The 14,167-nt window shown below is 37.2% G+C and overlaps 1 long non-coding RNA gene across 1 annotated transcript; it reads left to right on the forward strand.

Moving 5' to 3' along the window:
• Positions 1–10,830: 10,830 nt before the first annotated feature.
• Positions 10,831–12,480, forward strand: LOC143669664 (uncharacterized). The gene is made up of 3 exons (XR_013168959.1): positions 10,831–10,918; positions 11,298–11,445; positions 12,229–12,480. It is a non-coding gene; the product is annotated as an uncharacterized LOC143669664 (long non-coding RNA).
• Positions 12,481–14,167: the final 1,687 nt, after the last annotated feature.

Raw genomic sequence — 14,167 nt, forward strand, 5'->3', positions numbered from 1 at the left:
ACCAGGAAGTGAGTATCTGACAACCCCTTCCTCATTTTTGCTATTGTGCCAACTGAAAATTGTAGCTGCATCTGGAAGATGTAGGAATGTTCAGCCATTTGATTTATGAACCCGACAAGTGGGGTATATAGGGCAGGGGCTTTTAGTTCCCACTAAAGTCTCTGAATTCATAAACATCTTGAAAAATCCTATTCACATACGCAGAAAATGTTTTAAATCAACATCGGTTTATAGAAACTTAAGCAGAGCAAAAACACTTATTGAAGAGTCAGGGTTCAAATGCTCAGAACTGGGGACTGTTGTGATGTTGCGTTCCACAGATAGTATTTTCTTGTCGGGACTTTCTTCTGATTGAATTTGCCTATTTTTGCCACAAAGACAAACTTCTTGAGTTTGTCAAGGAGTTTCTCGGGATATGAAACACCCTCGTCCTAGTGACCTTTAAGTAAATTCCAAAGCTCACTGCTCCATGATTTTTGTATTTTTTAAGGCTCATTTTGTCTCGTGACAGGTGCCTTCTGCTCTCAGATGCCCCTGATATGTGTAGGTGTCAGCAGGTATCTGTGAGTCAACAGGTGAGTCAGTTTGTGAAGTTGGAAGTTGTTCTGCAGATAGGATCCTTATGGTCAGCTGGGGGCTGGATGCTCCTGGGAAATGTGAGATGCGAAATCGGGTGGGGATGAGGCAGCCAGGATTGTGAATGTGTGGGAATGAAGTAAGGATGCTTGCACCTGTGTGGAATCAGACCGAAACCATGCATTAGGGTGGAGAACAGGAGAAAATAGGAAGGAGAGTGGTTTGAGGGGAGTCAGCTCAGCCAATTTCCAGAAGGTCAGTTAGGCTTCAGTGCCATTTCGTGTGCCTTTCCCCCCTTTCGGTTTGTTCCCAGTCTGTGCTCTGTCCCCTGCGGGCAGTCACACCAGCACAGGGCCCTTGGTTCCCCATCTCCATTAGTTGGGAATTTACTTTCCTTAATTCATGTGTCTCAGAGACTTGGGGTAGAGAGTCATGAAAAAGGACCCAGAATCTGGAGGAAGGCAGATCAGGATTGATACATAGTTTAACGGCTCCTTTTCTGACAAGCCCTTGGACAAGTTTCCTAACTTTTATCAGTAAATTAGGGATAACGCTATTATGTATCCCCTAGGGCACTACGGACATCAGGTGACATAAAACATGAGGCGCTTTTAGTTTAGTAAAAGCTCAACTAGAGTATCTGGCGCAAAGGAATTGCTCAATTAATGATGCGTTTTCTTTCTATTTTTCTTACCCCCCCCCCCCAATTAGAACATGTTTCCATCTCTCAAGCACCTAATACCCCATCCTCCTTCTCTGAACAGGGGCCATTCTCCTGAATGAGCTCTTTGCTTAGCAATTCCCTCCAGCTCTGTACAGCCAGCTCCTTGCCTGTCCAAGATCACTTGCTGCCATGCCTTGGTGACTGCCCTCATTTGAATTCAGACACCTGGGTTGCCTGCGAATCTGGGAGAAGCATTGTACAGAGAAACTTGGACATATTGGGCACTTGAGAGAAGGAGCGAGGGTAAAACAGAAAACTGGAGCAAGGGATGGAAATTTTAAGGTGGGGGGGGCTTGATATAGGGAAGGTGAAAGTCTCAAGCCACCTTGGAGGAGACAAAAGGCTGAGTGAAAAGCTTGTTAAGCAAACTGCATTTGAGGATAATCACTGCAAGCTGTACCAGCCAGAGAAATCATGGTCCAATAGGCAAATAAATAAATAAATGCTTCTTAAGAAATTGCCAAAGTGGATTGCGTGTACATAAATAGCACCATACTTTGAACTCTTCTTTCTCACCTCTCTACCTCCCTCATGCAAAGTCGTTCACACATATTCTCTCTCTTCTTCTACTGCTAATTCCCTAAGCTTCCACCCCAGCATTCCCATACCGTTTCTGTTTTTTTCTGCTTGCCTCTCTCCTTGATCCTGTTGCCCATTTCTTCCTCTAGTGACTATTGGAAATTTCCAACATAATCAATGTCTTCTCTGTATTTTCTCTACTGCTTTCTTGATTAGCATGATGAATGAATCCAGGAAAGTCAAATATGCAAAGATATGAAGGGGAAAGAAATAAGACGTAAAATCTCCTGTCCTGTTTCTCTCATTACGAGGAGCAGAGCAGACTTCATTCAGTATTACTGACAAACAACCGCGGCAACAACAGTTTGTGAATATTTGCACTTGATCCCGACGTGGTTGATAAATCTTTCCTTGGGAGAGTCTGACCCTGGATATAATCAAATTTATTTATTACTGTAAAAGCGGTTCCCATGTTCAAAGGAAAAACAGCTGTACTTGCTCTTCATTTGGCTCCTTAGAAAAGTCTTAACATTAAGTGAAAACAATTTAAAGAAGAGAAAGAATGCTTGAGTTCAAATAATTGTGTTTTTTAAAAAACTTGTTTATAAATCCCTAATTATTTTGCCACCAAATGTAAATTGGGGACTTTGATCATTAAATAACTCACCCTACTTTGGCCACTTCCCCAAACAAAAAACAAACCACCTATCAACATTTAAAGAGGTTCCAGTCCGTGTTTTTGCCAGAATTATTAGGCAGCTAATTTTTATATGACACCTTACATCCACTGAGAATGTTTTCTGCTAAGTCTTATGTTTAGTACTTGAATATGTATTTCATTTAGTGCTCATTTTATCATTCAGTGCAGCATTGGTCAAAAGTTGAACATTATTAAGAAATCAAAACCCTTGTGGTGCAGTCACTGGATAATTTACTTATTTTAATACTTGCTGAAAACATTCTGTTATATTGATGTGACTAATATAAGTTTTGGTGCTTTTAAAAAGCAAATCAGTTCCTCAAGTTGTATACAAAAGTCATGTCTTAATGGGAAAACCACATTTTTTTGTTGTTGTTCAAGACTGAAGAAAATAATGGATTTCTTATCAGGAGATATGTAAACACATTTTACTTGACCTGCAATTACATTATATAAATTCAGAAAACACTACCACTCGGATTTTATAATGGGATCTCTCTCTATCTCAATACACATCAATATTCTTTAGTTTGGCAATATATATATATATATATTTTTTTAATGGACACATTCTAAGACTGAAACGGTGCACTGAATGCTAATTTCTTGTTAACCTAGAGGTTGCTGAAAACATAGGGAGAAAGCAACATCTCAGATTTTGATAGTACCATAAATATCGTACTTCTAAATTTTAATAATATTGACCCTGATCATATTGTTTATATGAGCAATTTGTACGACTTATCATCTTTGTGACAAATGATGCATGAGACTGTCAATATTAATTGGCTCTTTAAAATTATTATACGTAATTAAATTCAGCCATTTGAGTGATTGTCATAGAGTTCTGATTTTTCAGGACACACTTCGTTTCTTCCCAAAGCTCAGCTTCATGTAGATTTTTATTTCTTTGTGAAATAATTTATACAAGTGATAAAAAGCAACTCTATTTTTGGGAAATGAAGATAACGAACTGTTTGGGCAAAAGATAAAGTAACTTTATAAAAATATTAAGGAAAGTCTTTTTGATATATATCTAATTTTGCTGCACTTTGTAGAGGAGAAAGACATTAAACCCGATTTAAAATATTTTATCTAACTCTATATTCTTCATTTATTTGTACATGGTTTGGTTGGCTAAGTTTCAAGTTATATAAACAGTGTAAATTACATACATGTATGTAATATATATATATTCTCTATTAGATGTGGCAAACTTACAATAAAAAGCATGAAATGATATTTTTCTCATTGATATAGGCTAGGCATTTTCTTTGTCTGATTAGAACTTGTTTATCTAATAAATGCATTTTTAAATTACGTTCAAGTCACCAAATGCTTTTTGACATGCAGGTTGCTTTGATTACTTTAATCTTAATATAATTTAAAAATTCAGTACTTAACAAAGAAGAACCCCCAAACTTTTCCATTGAGCACCTTTAGAATTAGAATACGCCCTTTCTGTTTGGGGAGATTGGTCCCTAAACACCTTTCAACCTTTTACTCTTGAAGTGGGGTTAAAAAAAAAAAAGGACATACTAAAATATATTCCTGGGGAGTGATGCTTCTGTGCTCACTTTGCTGCATTTATCTTCAAACTCCAGGAGACACTGCAATATTGCAGCAGGGCTGTGTGTGCTGGGCACTAAATTGGAACAATGTGTCCATTGGATGTTCTTAACTTTCTTCCTAGCTTAACTCTCTTCTCTTTAATTTATTTGCTTCTGCTTGTTTGGTATCCAATGGGTCTTATCTACAAATGGACTCTTGATGCTCCCGCTTTGATCTGGGCAGTTAGCCACACTTTCTCCAATACTTTCTCTCATTTCTCAAAACTACTTTTTCACAAATCATTTTTCTTTCTTTGCTATTCTTAAAAACTCAGGTCTTTAGAACAGATGTCATTTTTCTTTTTTTCTCTCCACATTTTCAAATTGCAGTTGTTGGTTAGAAAGAATGTTGGTAGACAGATTCTCATTTGCCCCTTTCTTTTCATTTCCCCCTTGTTTTAAAGGGGGAAAAAAAAGACCCAAGGCATGCACACTCTATTTGATAAAAGAACTATGGCTAGTGGAACTTTACCCTTGACAGCTGCCAATGAATTGCTCTGCCGCTTGAGGTCCTTGACTGATGCTGGGATGCCTAGTTTTGCTGGTGGATATAGAAAATGTAGCTGTAGTGACTGAAGATAATGAGACAAAAATCTATGGCTGAGATATCTCCTCTGGGTCAATTTAATGAAAGTAATTCACTGAAAGTCAGTAACTGGGCAGGCGACACTCATGCAGGTCCTGTCTGTGTAGTTTAAGAAAACCGCAGAAACAAATTTTACAACATGAAGGTACAAAATGATCAAAACAGATAGGGGTGCTGTGTACCCGAGTGCTCTGATAGGAGCTCCCCCAGCTCAAGTGCAACGACTGACCTGTGTGTGCTCCTTATTGTGAGACCTTGGAAACATCAAGCCATCTCACAAGACTGAAACTCCACTCACGTATGGCACTTCCAGACAGGACCAGAAATCGTGGAGTCAGAGCTCAGTCTGACGGACTGATTTTTTAAAAGGATCAAAAATGCTTCCTTACTAAAAGAAAAAGAGAAAGGCACCACCACATTGCAGTTGCCCTTTTAAGACCTCCCACGTGGCTGCTCTGACTGACAGGTCTGACATCCTTCAATGTTACTGCAGCATTCCAGCTAATTACTTAGAAACAGATCAACCCACCAAAAGCTAGCCAGTAAGTGGGAACGTATGTGATGAGTGATCTCACTCTGGTATTCTCAAGGAGACAGCACAGCCATGGTGGGGGAAAAGGCAAAAAATACAGTAGTTGATGGTTTTTATTCTGACCATCTTTATGCTTTCCTCTCTGTCCCTCTGTTTTGATCTTTGGTATTTCACAGTAAATGCACATTCCATGAAAGACATTATAGTGTGTGTTCATTGTGCAGGTATTTGGTTCCATTAAATCACTGAACACTATCAGAAACTAAAGCACTGAAATTTTAATAGGCTTCCTCTTGGTATGATATGTATACTATTGGGACTGTCTCTGGAAAATTTAAAAATCCTAATTTAGGCAGTTGTTTAGGGGAAGGTTTTCCGAAGGCAGTGGATGATGGATTTCAAGACTTTTTAAGATAGATGTATTAAAATATCAGTCTTACCTTTTTTTTTTTGCCTAGTATAAGAAACTGTTTCCTATCTATATATGTCATAAAGTTATTCTTATATCTTCTAAACGTTAAGGCTTACTTTTCCACTTTCACATACTCATAATCCAGACGTTATTTTTTTGTTTGTTTGTTTGTTGTTTGGCATGGGCAGGCATTGTATGTCATTCTCCATTTTTGGAGCTCAAAACAAGTTTATTGAACTCTCACTGCCAGGCTTTATATTTAAGACTATCTCTTTCATTTTAAGGTTCCAATCTACAAATTAAATACAGGATATATTCATACCAGAAAGAGCAAATACACTCTCGTTAAAGCCAAGCTCCCCTCTCTCTCTTACCTACAAGCAATAAAAAAAGAAAGGAAGAAAAAAAAAAAAGACCCCACATAAGTGAGATCTAATTCTGCCACTGAAAAAGAAAATCTTCAAAATAACGAATGTTCTAATATTTTTGTTCTTTTCACTTATGGAAAGTTTCATTAATTTGATATTTTCAAATGTCTATTGAAGTGTGAAAGCTATGGATGCTTTTAAGGATTGTACAATGTTATTTTTTTCTTATCTTGCAATGAGACAGGGTGTGTGTTCCATTTGCTGATTATGTTTGCCAGTTTCCACATATATGCCATAACATGTAAAACATATCAGGAAAATGAATATAGTGAGTCATTACCTTAGTAATAGTCTTTGGTAGTTTTGGTTTCTACCTGCTACCCATGGTTAAGAGTATAAGCCAATTACTTATCCTGTATTGCTTGTGGAATAGCTACTTATCTTCCCTGAATATCAGATTCCTGATCTCTGCAGTGGTGATAATACTCACTTTGCAGGGCCCCTGTAAGGATTAAATGAGACAATAAATACAAGGAATTTAGCAGTATCAGAATTGCCATATAATTTGTGGTTAATAAATTGAAGACATTATTATTATTATATTATATCACAGTTTTCCATTTTGTGGTGAATACTAAGTACATGGAGGTGTTTTGTGATTGAGTTTTAAAACATTTGTGTATTATATTCTTGTATACTTGCATTAGATTTTTTAACGAAAAATATTTATAAATGTATATATATTTCAGTATTTTAAATTATTAAACATTAGAAGTGCAAGATCTCTAAGTACTACATATTTTTGAGCTACTAATCTTGATATTGACTTTTGAACAGAACAGGCAAATTCTCTTGTAGAATGGCTGGACTTTTTTTAGTTTTAGCATGGGCAGGCACCGGGAATCTCCGGCCTGGCTGAAGAGTACTTTGCCATATATATATTTTTATATGCCTTCTTCAGTAGTCTTAATTGATCTTTTGTTTCTATTTCAGACTAAGGTAGTATCAGTATTCTGGTTTTCAGGGAATATATACTATGTATTTTTTTAATTAATTAAATTAATTAATTTTTTTAAACATAACATACAAATGTGAACATTCTTACCATATGATCATTCCATTCTTGATATGTAATCAATAACTCACAATAGCATCACATAGTTGTATATACATCATCATGATCATTTCTTAGAACATTTGCATCAATTCAGAAAAAAGAAATAAATTTCTACATACCATACCCCTTACCCCTCCCTTTCATTGATCAACTAGCATTTCAATCTACTAAATTTATTTTAACGTTTGTTCCCCCTATTAAAACCCATATGTTTTGCTCATCTGTTCATAAGGTAGATAAGAGGAGCATCAGGCACAAGGTTTTCAAGTCACACAGTCACATTGTAAAAGCTATATCATTATACAATCATCTTCAAGAAACATGGCTACTGGAACACAGCTCTACATTTTCAAACACTTCCCTCCAGCCTCTCCATTATACCTTAACTAAAAAGGTGATATCTTTATAATGCATAAGAACAACCTCCAGGATAACCTCTTGATTCTGTTTGAAATCTCTCAGCCATTGACACTTTATTTTTTCTCATTTCTCTTTTCCCCCTTTTGGTCAAGAAGACCTTCTCAATCCCATGATGCTGGGTTCTGGGTCATCCTGGGAGTTCTGTCCCATGTTGCCAAGGATATTTTCCCCCCATGGGAGTCATGTCGCACGTAGGGGGGAGGGCAGTGAGTTCACCTGTTGACTTAGCTTAGAGAGAGAGGCCACATCTGAGCAACAAAAGAGGTTCTCTGGGGGTGACTCTTAGGCCTGATTGTAAATAGGCTTAGCCTATCCTTGCAGGAATAAGTTTCATATGAACAAACCCCAAGATTGAGGGCTCAGCCTATTGCTCTGGTGGTCTCTACTGCTTGTGAAAATATCAGGAATTCTCCACATGGGGAAGATGAATTTTCCCCCTCTCGCATCATTCCCCCAAGGGAACTTTGCAAAAACTTTCTGGAATACAATATCTTTAATGGAGTGCAATCAAATTCAATTAATAATAATTAAGTACAATTACTTTGTACAGTAAAATGATCATTAATTTCTGTAAAATATCAAGCAGGAAATTAGATGTATTCTTAAAAGCTAGTAAGGGAATAAATTCTTCCCTTATCTTGAATGTTTTGTAACCAAAGCAATAATACTGTGCTTGCTGGTTTTGTAGCAGGCTCTCTTCAGTTTATTAGAAACCATGTGAATTTATATATTCTCCTCTGACATAGAACACATGAATCATTTTCTAAGTGGGTGAAACCGGGTTGGAGTTGAAAGAAGAAAAGGAGATAAACTTACTCAAGGACAAATTATTCAATGAGACTAAAGGGTGATCATGAGCTTCTTTAAGGTTTCACGAAATACGAATTTTTGCAAAGATATGTGAGGAGTGTGGACAGATGAAAACATCTCAGAAGCTTTAGTGACGCCAGGTCCCAGGCCTCGTGAAAAATCAGAACAATTCTAAATCAAGATGCAGTAACAGCTCTAATGACTTGGTCATCCCACCCTCCTTGAACCTGTGGCTCTCTCCCGCCACCATCTTAGCCATTTGGGTGGAACCTACGTTATACTCTCCCACAATGAGAGTCTTTCAGGAGTACAGAACAGAGAACAAAGAGAAGCAGGTAGCTTTTGTAGTACAGACAAAAATATTCAAAAAAGCTTTTATATTTTGTTTTCTCGTTCTGAAAGACTGAAGATGGAGAAGGAATTTTGATGGGGGAAAAACATGATTAACGGTAAAATTATGCGGCAAAAATGAACTCTGAAGAGATTGAGGATAATAAGGTTGTTACGAACCTATGGCTGAAGATCTAACAAGAGAAAAATTGAGGAGAAAAAGGGTGGAAGAAATATGAACAAAGTGAGAAAGAAAGGAATAGCCAGATGTCATAAAGAAGGTGTGATTAGGTTAGCTTGCTATCAAACTGGACAGAGTATCTCCTGAAGACACCACAAAGGCAGGGGACCTTAGCATCACATGAGGGAGGAGGTCTTTACATGGTCGTTATTAAAAAGATGGGGCTGTGAATACAACAGACTTAGAATTTCATGGATTATGAAGTATCAAAGGTACTTGCCAACTACAAATTTAGTTGTTTTTTTTTGTATGCTGTATGGCGGGTCACATTTCATTATTTTTTCCATGTGAGTATCCTGTCATTGCAGTACCATTTCTTGAATTTTTGTTTGTTTGTTTGTTTTGCTTGTTTGTTTGTGTTTTGGGAGGTGCATGGACCAGAAATCAAACCCGGGTCTTCCGCATGGCAGATGAGAATTCTACCACTGAGCTACCCCTGCACCCCCTGCAAATTTAATTTAAAAAGTATTCAAGGAGGTCACTGTGTTACTGAAGAAAGCCCTCACAATGAAGCCTGACTTTGATTTGAGCTAAGAGGAAGGAGAAAGTTGTGCCAAGAGGAATGCTAGGTAAATTTTCTTTGTTTGGGGACATTTTCTTCCAACTTTTTATTATTGTTTGGGGACATTTTCTTCCAACTTTTTTTAATGTCATCTAGAAAGAAGCTTTTAGTCCAACACCAATATCTGTAGTGAAAATAAGAGGCCCCTTCGTAGGGAAAGTACAGATTGCAAAGAAAAGGAAGAAACTTTTGTAGCTAAGACAAAAATATTCAAATAATATTTCACAAGAATTTATCCTGCATGTCAAGAAAGGACAAACCTAAAGGAAAAATTGAGAAGAGAAAATCAAGTCTTTATCAATGCCAAGATTAAAAGGGATTGAAAAAACACTAGCTTACCACAAATATATGGTTGGAAATGAAGCCAGAGAACGATTGGGGATAGAAAGGATAAAAAAGTCATGAACAATGTCTAAAGGAAAGTAATAGCCAGATGTCATTAATTTTAATAAAATTCTAAGTGTCTTCAATCCATGCCAAATAAATTCCTAAGTATCTTACTATTAGGACAAATATAGCAAATTAAAATTTAGTCCTTCATCCTGATTTGGATAATTTCTCTGTTAGTTATGAGAAAACATAACATTACTTGCTTTTGTATTCTGCCTCTGAAGATATTTTTCTTAAGAAGAGGTTTTAATGCTGACCTCCAAAAATGCCTTAAGTGCAGGTTTTTTTTTCAATGCGGAAAGGCATGTTTTATATATGCAGAAGTCACTTTCTAATGTTCTTTAACCTAATGCTATTTGGACTTGCCTCTCCAAAGAGATATACTTCAGTAAGTGGCCCATTAACATTACATAGAGGAAGAGCCTCATTTTTTTCCATAACCACTGAATCCCTTGTTAGACATCCCTGGAGTTTGTACTGATATAACTACCTCTTGCTGAAATGAAGCTCTTCAGCAAATGGCAACTCCACATCAGCTCCAGTTCCAACCCTCAATCATCCAACCAAGGCCCCAGTAGACATTGTTTACACAGTGGTAATCAACAGGGTAAATTTAGAATCTCCTAGAATAAATTATGATAAATTTCCTGCAGTAGAGATGATAGCATAATGGCTTAGGCAGTGACTCTCTCCTAAAGAGAGGGTGAATTGATGAACATTCTCTTCAGTGAGCCATGATGACGGAACTCACTGCAGTTGTACTATTAAAATTAGGTTATTGTCCACCAAGTTTTCACATATTTCCTTTTCTATTTGGAGTTCATGCTTTGAAAGTTAAAAACAAGCATGTGTCTTTTGTAGGTCAAGGAATAAACTGTTTACAGAAAGAGAGTAGCAAGGTCTTGTTGGAAAGGATGCATTTCTGGACTTCTCCTCCCACCAGAGTGACCTCCTGATCTCCTAAAGGAATCCTGAAGAGTGTGCCAGATACGCAATTCCTAAGCAGCCTTCCTTCTCCATGGTGAGGATGACTGGCTAATATCCCTTCGGATCTATCAAAGACATTTCTGTGTCCTCTTCCTTAGAATTTGATTTCCACATGTGCGACCGAGTAGCCTGTATGGAATTCATGGTTCACCTCTGACGTCACAATCTGCACCAGCAGCCTCTAGTGAACAAAATAGAAGCCTAGCAGATAGAACCAGTTCATTTCCATTTCCATCTGTCTCGACCCTTTGAAATTCCCATCACTTCAGCTTAACAATTTCATTTTTCACTCTAATGCCTTTATCCATTTGATCATAGATCACATTTCCCTCAGTGTATATTTTCTCCAGCTGACTTTCTTTTCTTTTCTGTTTAAGATCGAGATCCTGGAACAATGCTCTTCTTATTTTTAGATCCTTACTCCACATCCTGGTTGCTGGAAGAGAACCTGAAGGAGATTGTTAAAGTTAATGAAACTTATCTGCTGCAATAACGCCTTCATTCCTCCATTTTGGAAATTACTACCCCTGATACTTCCTCTAGGAACTTCATGAAGCCTAGGTGCTTTTTAACTTTCTTTATTGTTTAACATAACATATATACAAAGCAAAGAAAGAAAAAATAAATAGGTTTCAAAGCACTCTTCACCAAGTAGTTACAGGACAGATCCCAGAGTTTGTCATGGGCTCCCATACCATCCTCTCAGATTTTTCCTTCTAGCTGCTCCAGAATATAGGAGGCCAGAAGGCATATATATACTTTTTATGATCCTTTTTTTTCTTTTTTTGTGAAAAATAACATATGTAAAAAAAAAAAGCAACCAATTTCAATGCACAGCACAATAATTAGCTGTAGAACAGACTTCAGATTTTGGATGGATTACAATTTCATAATTTTAGATTTTTACTCCTAGCTGCTCTAAGATATGGGAGACTAAAGGAAATATCAACACAATGATTCAGCAATTATATTCATTTGTTAAACCCTACCTTCTCTGTATAACTCCATCATCACTTTTGATCTTTCTACCCCACTCTTTAGGGGTATCTGGGCTATGTTCATTCTAAAGTTTTCACGTTGGAAGGAGCTGCCAATAATATGGGGTAGGGAAATGGAACTAGCTAATGCTCTGGAGAGACTGGGCCCTCTAAGTTCCAGGACTTATCTGGTCCAGGGACCCATCTGGAGGGTGTAGGTTTCTGGAAAGTTACCCTAATGCATGGACCCTTTGTACAATCTTTTATATTGCCCTAGGTGTTCTTTAGGATTGGTTGGAATGGTTTGAGTTGGGATTTGGTATGCATAACTGTTTTTTGTGTCTTTTTTTTTTTTTTTTTTTGCCAGGTTGGGCACCAGGAATCGAACCCAGGTCTCTGGCATGGCAGGCAGGAATTTTGCCACTGAGCCATCACCGCACTGCACTGCCCCATAACTGGGTTTAGTCACAGCCCCTTCCCCTCAACTGCCCACTTATGAGCTGTGAGGTCTTGACTGTGTTATCTAACACCCACACTGCAGCTGTAGAATGGATTACTAGCACTGACGGTGGACAATTTCTTGGATTGTAAGTGCGATAATAAAAAACTTTGCTGGTTAGTGAGGATTCAATAATTACTAAAAATAATCACTATGTTTCTGTTTATTATCTTTGATCAAGCACCATGTTCCTTTAACAAATCCATGGCCTCTTGAACTGTTTCTAATAATTCTGAGCTGGTTATAGAAAAATTTGGTATGTAGGAGAGATAAAAGATATGAGATAGGGATTTCTGATATGAAAATTCTTTGTAGACCCTTAAGCATCATATGAATACTATTGTTTTATTCTTGAAAACATACGTCGTTCATACCAAATTTTTTTTGGCCTTACCTTCTTACCAAATGTTAGTAGTGATAGACCATCCTTTTTTTTTGCATGGGCAGGCACTGAGAATAGAGCCTGGGTGAGATAGACCATCTTTTTTTAAAATGCAATTTTATTGAAATAGTCATACAGCATACAATTCATTTGAAATATACTATCAATGGCTCACAGTATCATCACATGATAGCCCATCTTTACAGGTACACTGTGAAGTGTGGCACCTGTGCAGATAATAAAAAGGCAGGTAATATAACAGTGGAGGTGGCAAGCGGATCCAAGAAGACTGAAGAATTTAGGCTAATGTATCAGGCTGGCTCTTGGGGTGGTGAGTGACTGAAACCTAAGTCACACCAGCTCTGTGACGCTTGGATTTCTAGGAAGGATGACATACTCTCAGAGCAGTGGTGGTCTCACTCCCAGAGCTGTACAGCTGAGAGTAGGAGAGGGATGATTTCCCAAGGAAAACTGAGGTGCTCTTCCTAAGAAAAGGAGGAATGTAAGATCCACCAAAGACTCCATGGTGGGAGCCCCCACCTCAGAGAGGGTCCTTTGCATCCTCAGCAGTGGTTTTCAGCAGTTAAACAAAACCTCCACCTCTCTGTGATTCAAAACATTCTTCCTTATCCTGTAAAACAGTGTGGTCCTATGGATTTTTAAATAAATAATTTTTTAAATTTATTTAAAATCTGATAATAATCAAAATATTTCAGGGATAAAAATGTCACTGTTCAGCAGCTGAATAAACACATTAAGAAAATCAGCACATTAAGAGCTACTAATGGGGTTGCATAGGTAGTTCAGTGGTACAATTCTCACCTGCCACGAGTTTGAGTCCTGGCTCATGCACTTCCCAAACAAACAAACGAAAAACTAAACCAAACAAAAATTCAACAAATGGTACTGCAATAAGGGGTACTCACATGTAAAAAAATGAAATGCAACCCCGCCATACAAGCATACAAAGAAAAAAAGAAGAGTTACTAATGAAGCAAATCAGGCCCATATTTCACATTGATATGAAACAAGGCAAATTCTAATTGATGAAAAAGTCTTATTGCTAAAATGGGAACTTCTTCCATGCAATATAAAATATTCTTTAACTTGTGGGGTCTGGAAACTTGTTAAATACAAAATATTTTACATAGTGTTCACTCACAGTAGAAACTTGACAAACATTTATTGACAATTGTCACTTGTCACTGGTATTTATCAAATGCCTTTGCTTCATCAAGTCATAAGATTATTATCAAGTTTGTATAAATTGCATTTTAATTGTTTATTTTGCTTTTCATATACTCCATATATATGGAATGATTCATCTAAGTTAATTGAATTTCAACTATGCAGTCACATTGAATTTCAACATAATGCCTTGATTTTACTTTATGTTTCCTGATTCTTTCCCTGAGACAACTTTCT

Source organism: Tamandua tetradactyla, chromosome 26, assembly GCF_023851605.1.
Source record: "Tamandua tetradactyla isolate mTamTet1 chromosome 26, mTamTet1.pri, whole genome shotgun sequence".
NCBI lineage: Eukaryota > Metazoa > Chordata > Mammalia > Pilosa > Myrmecophagidae > Tamandua > Tamandua tetradactyla.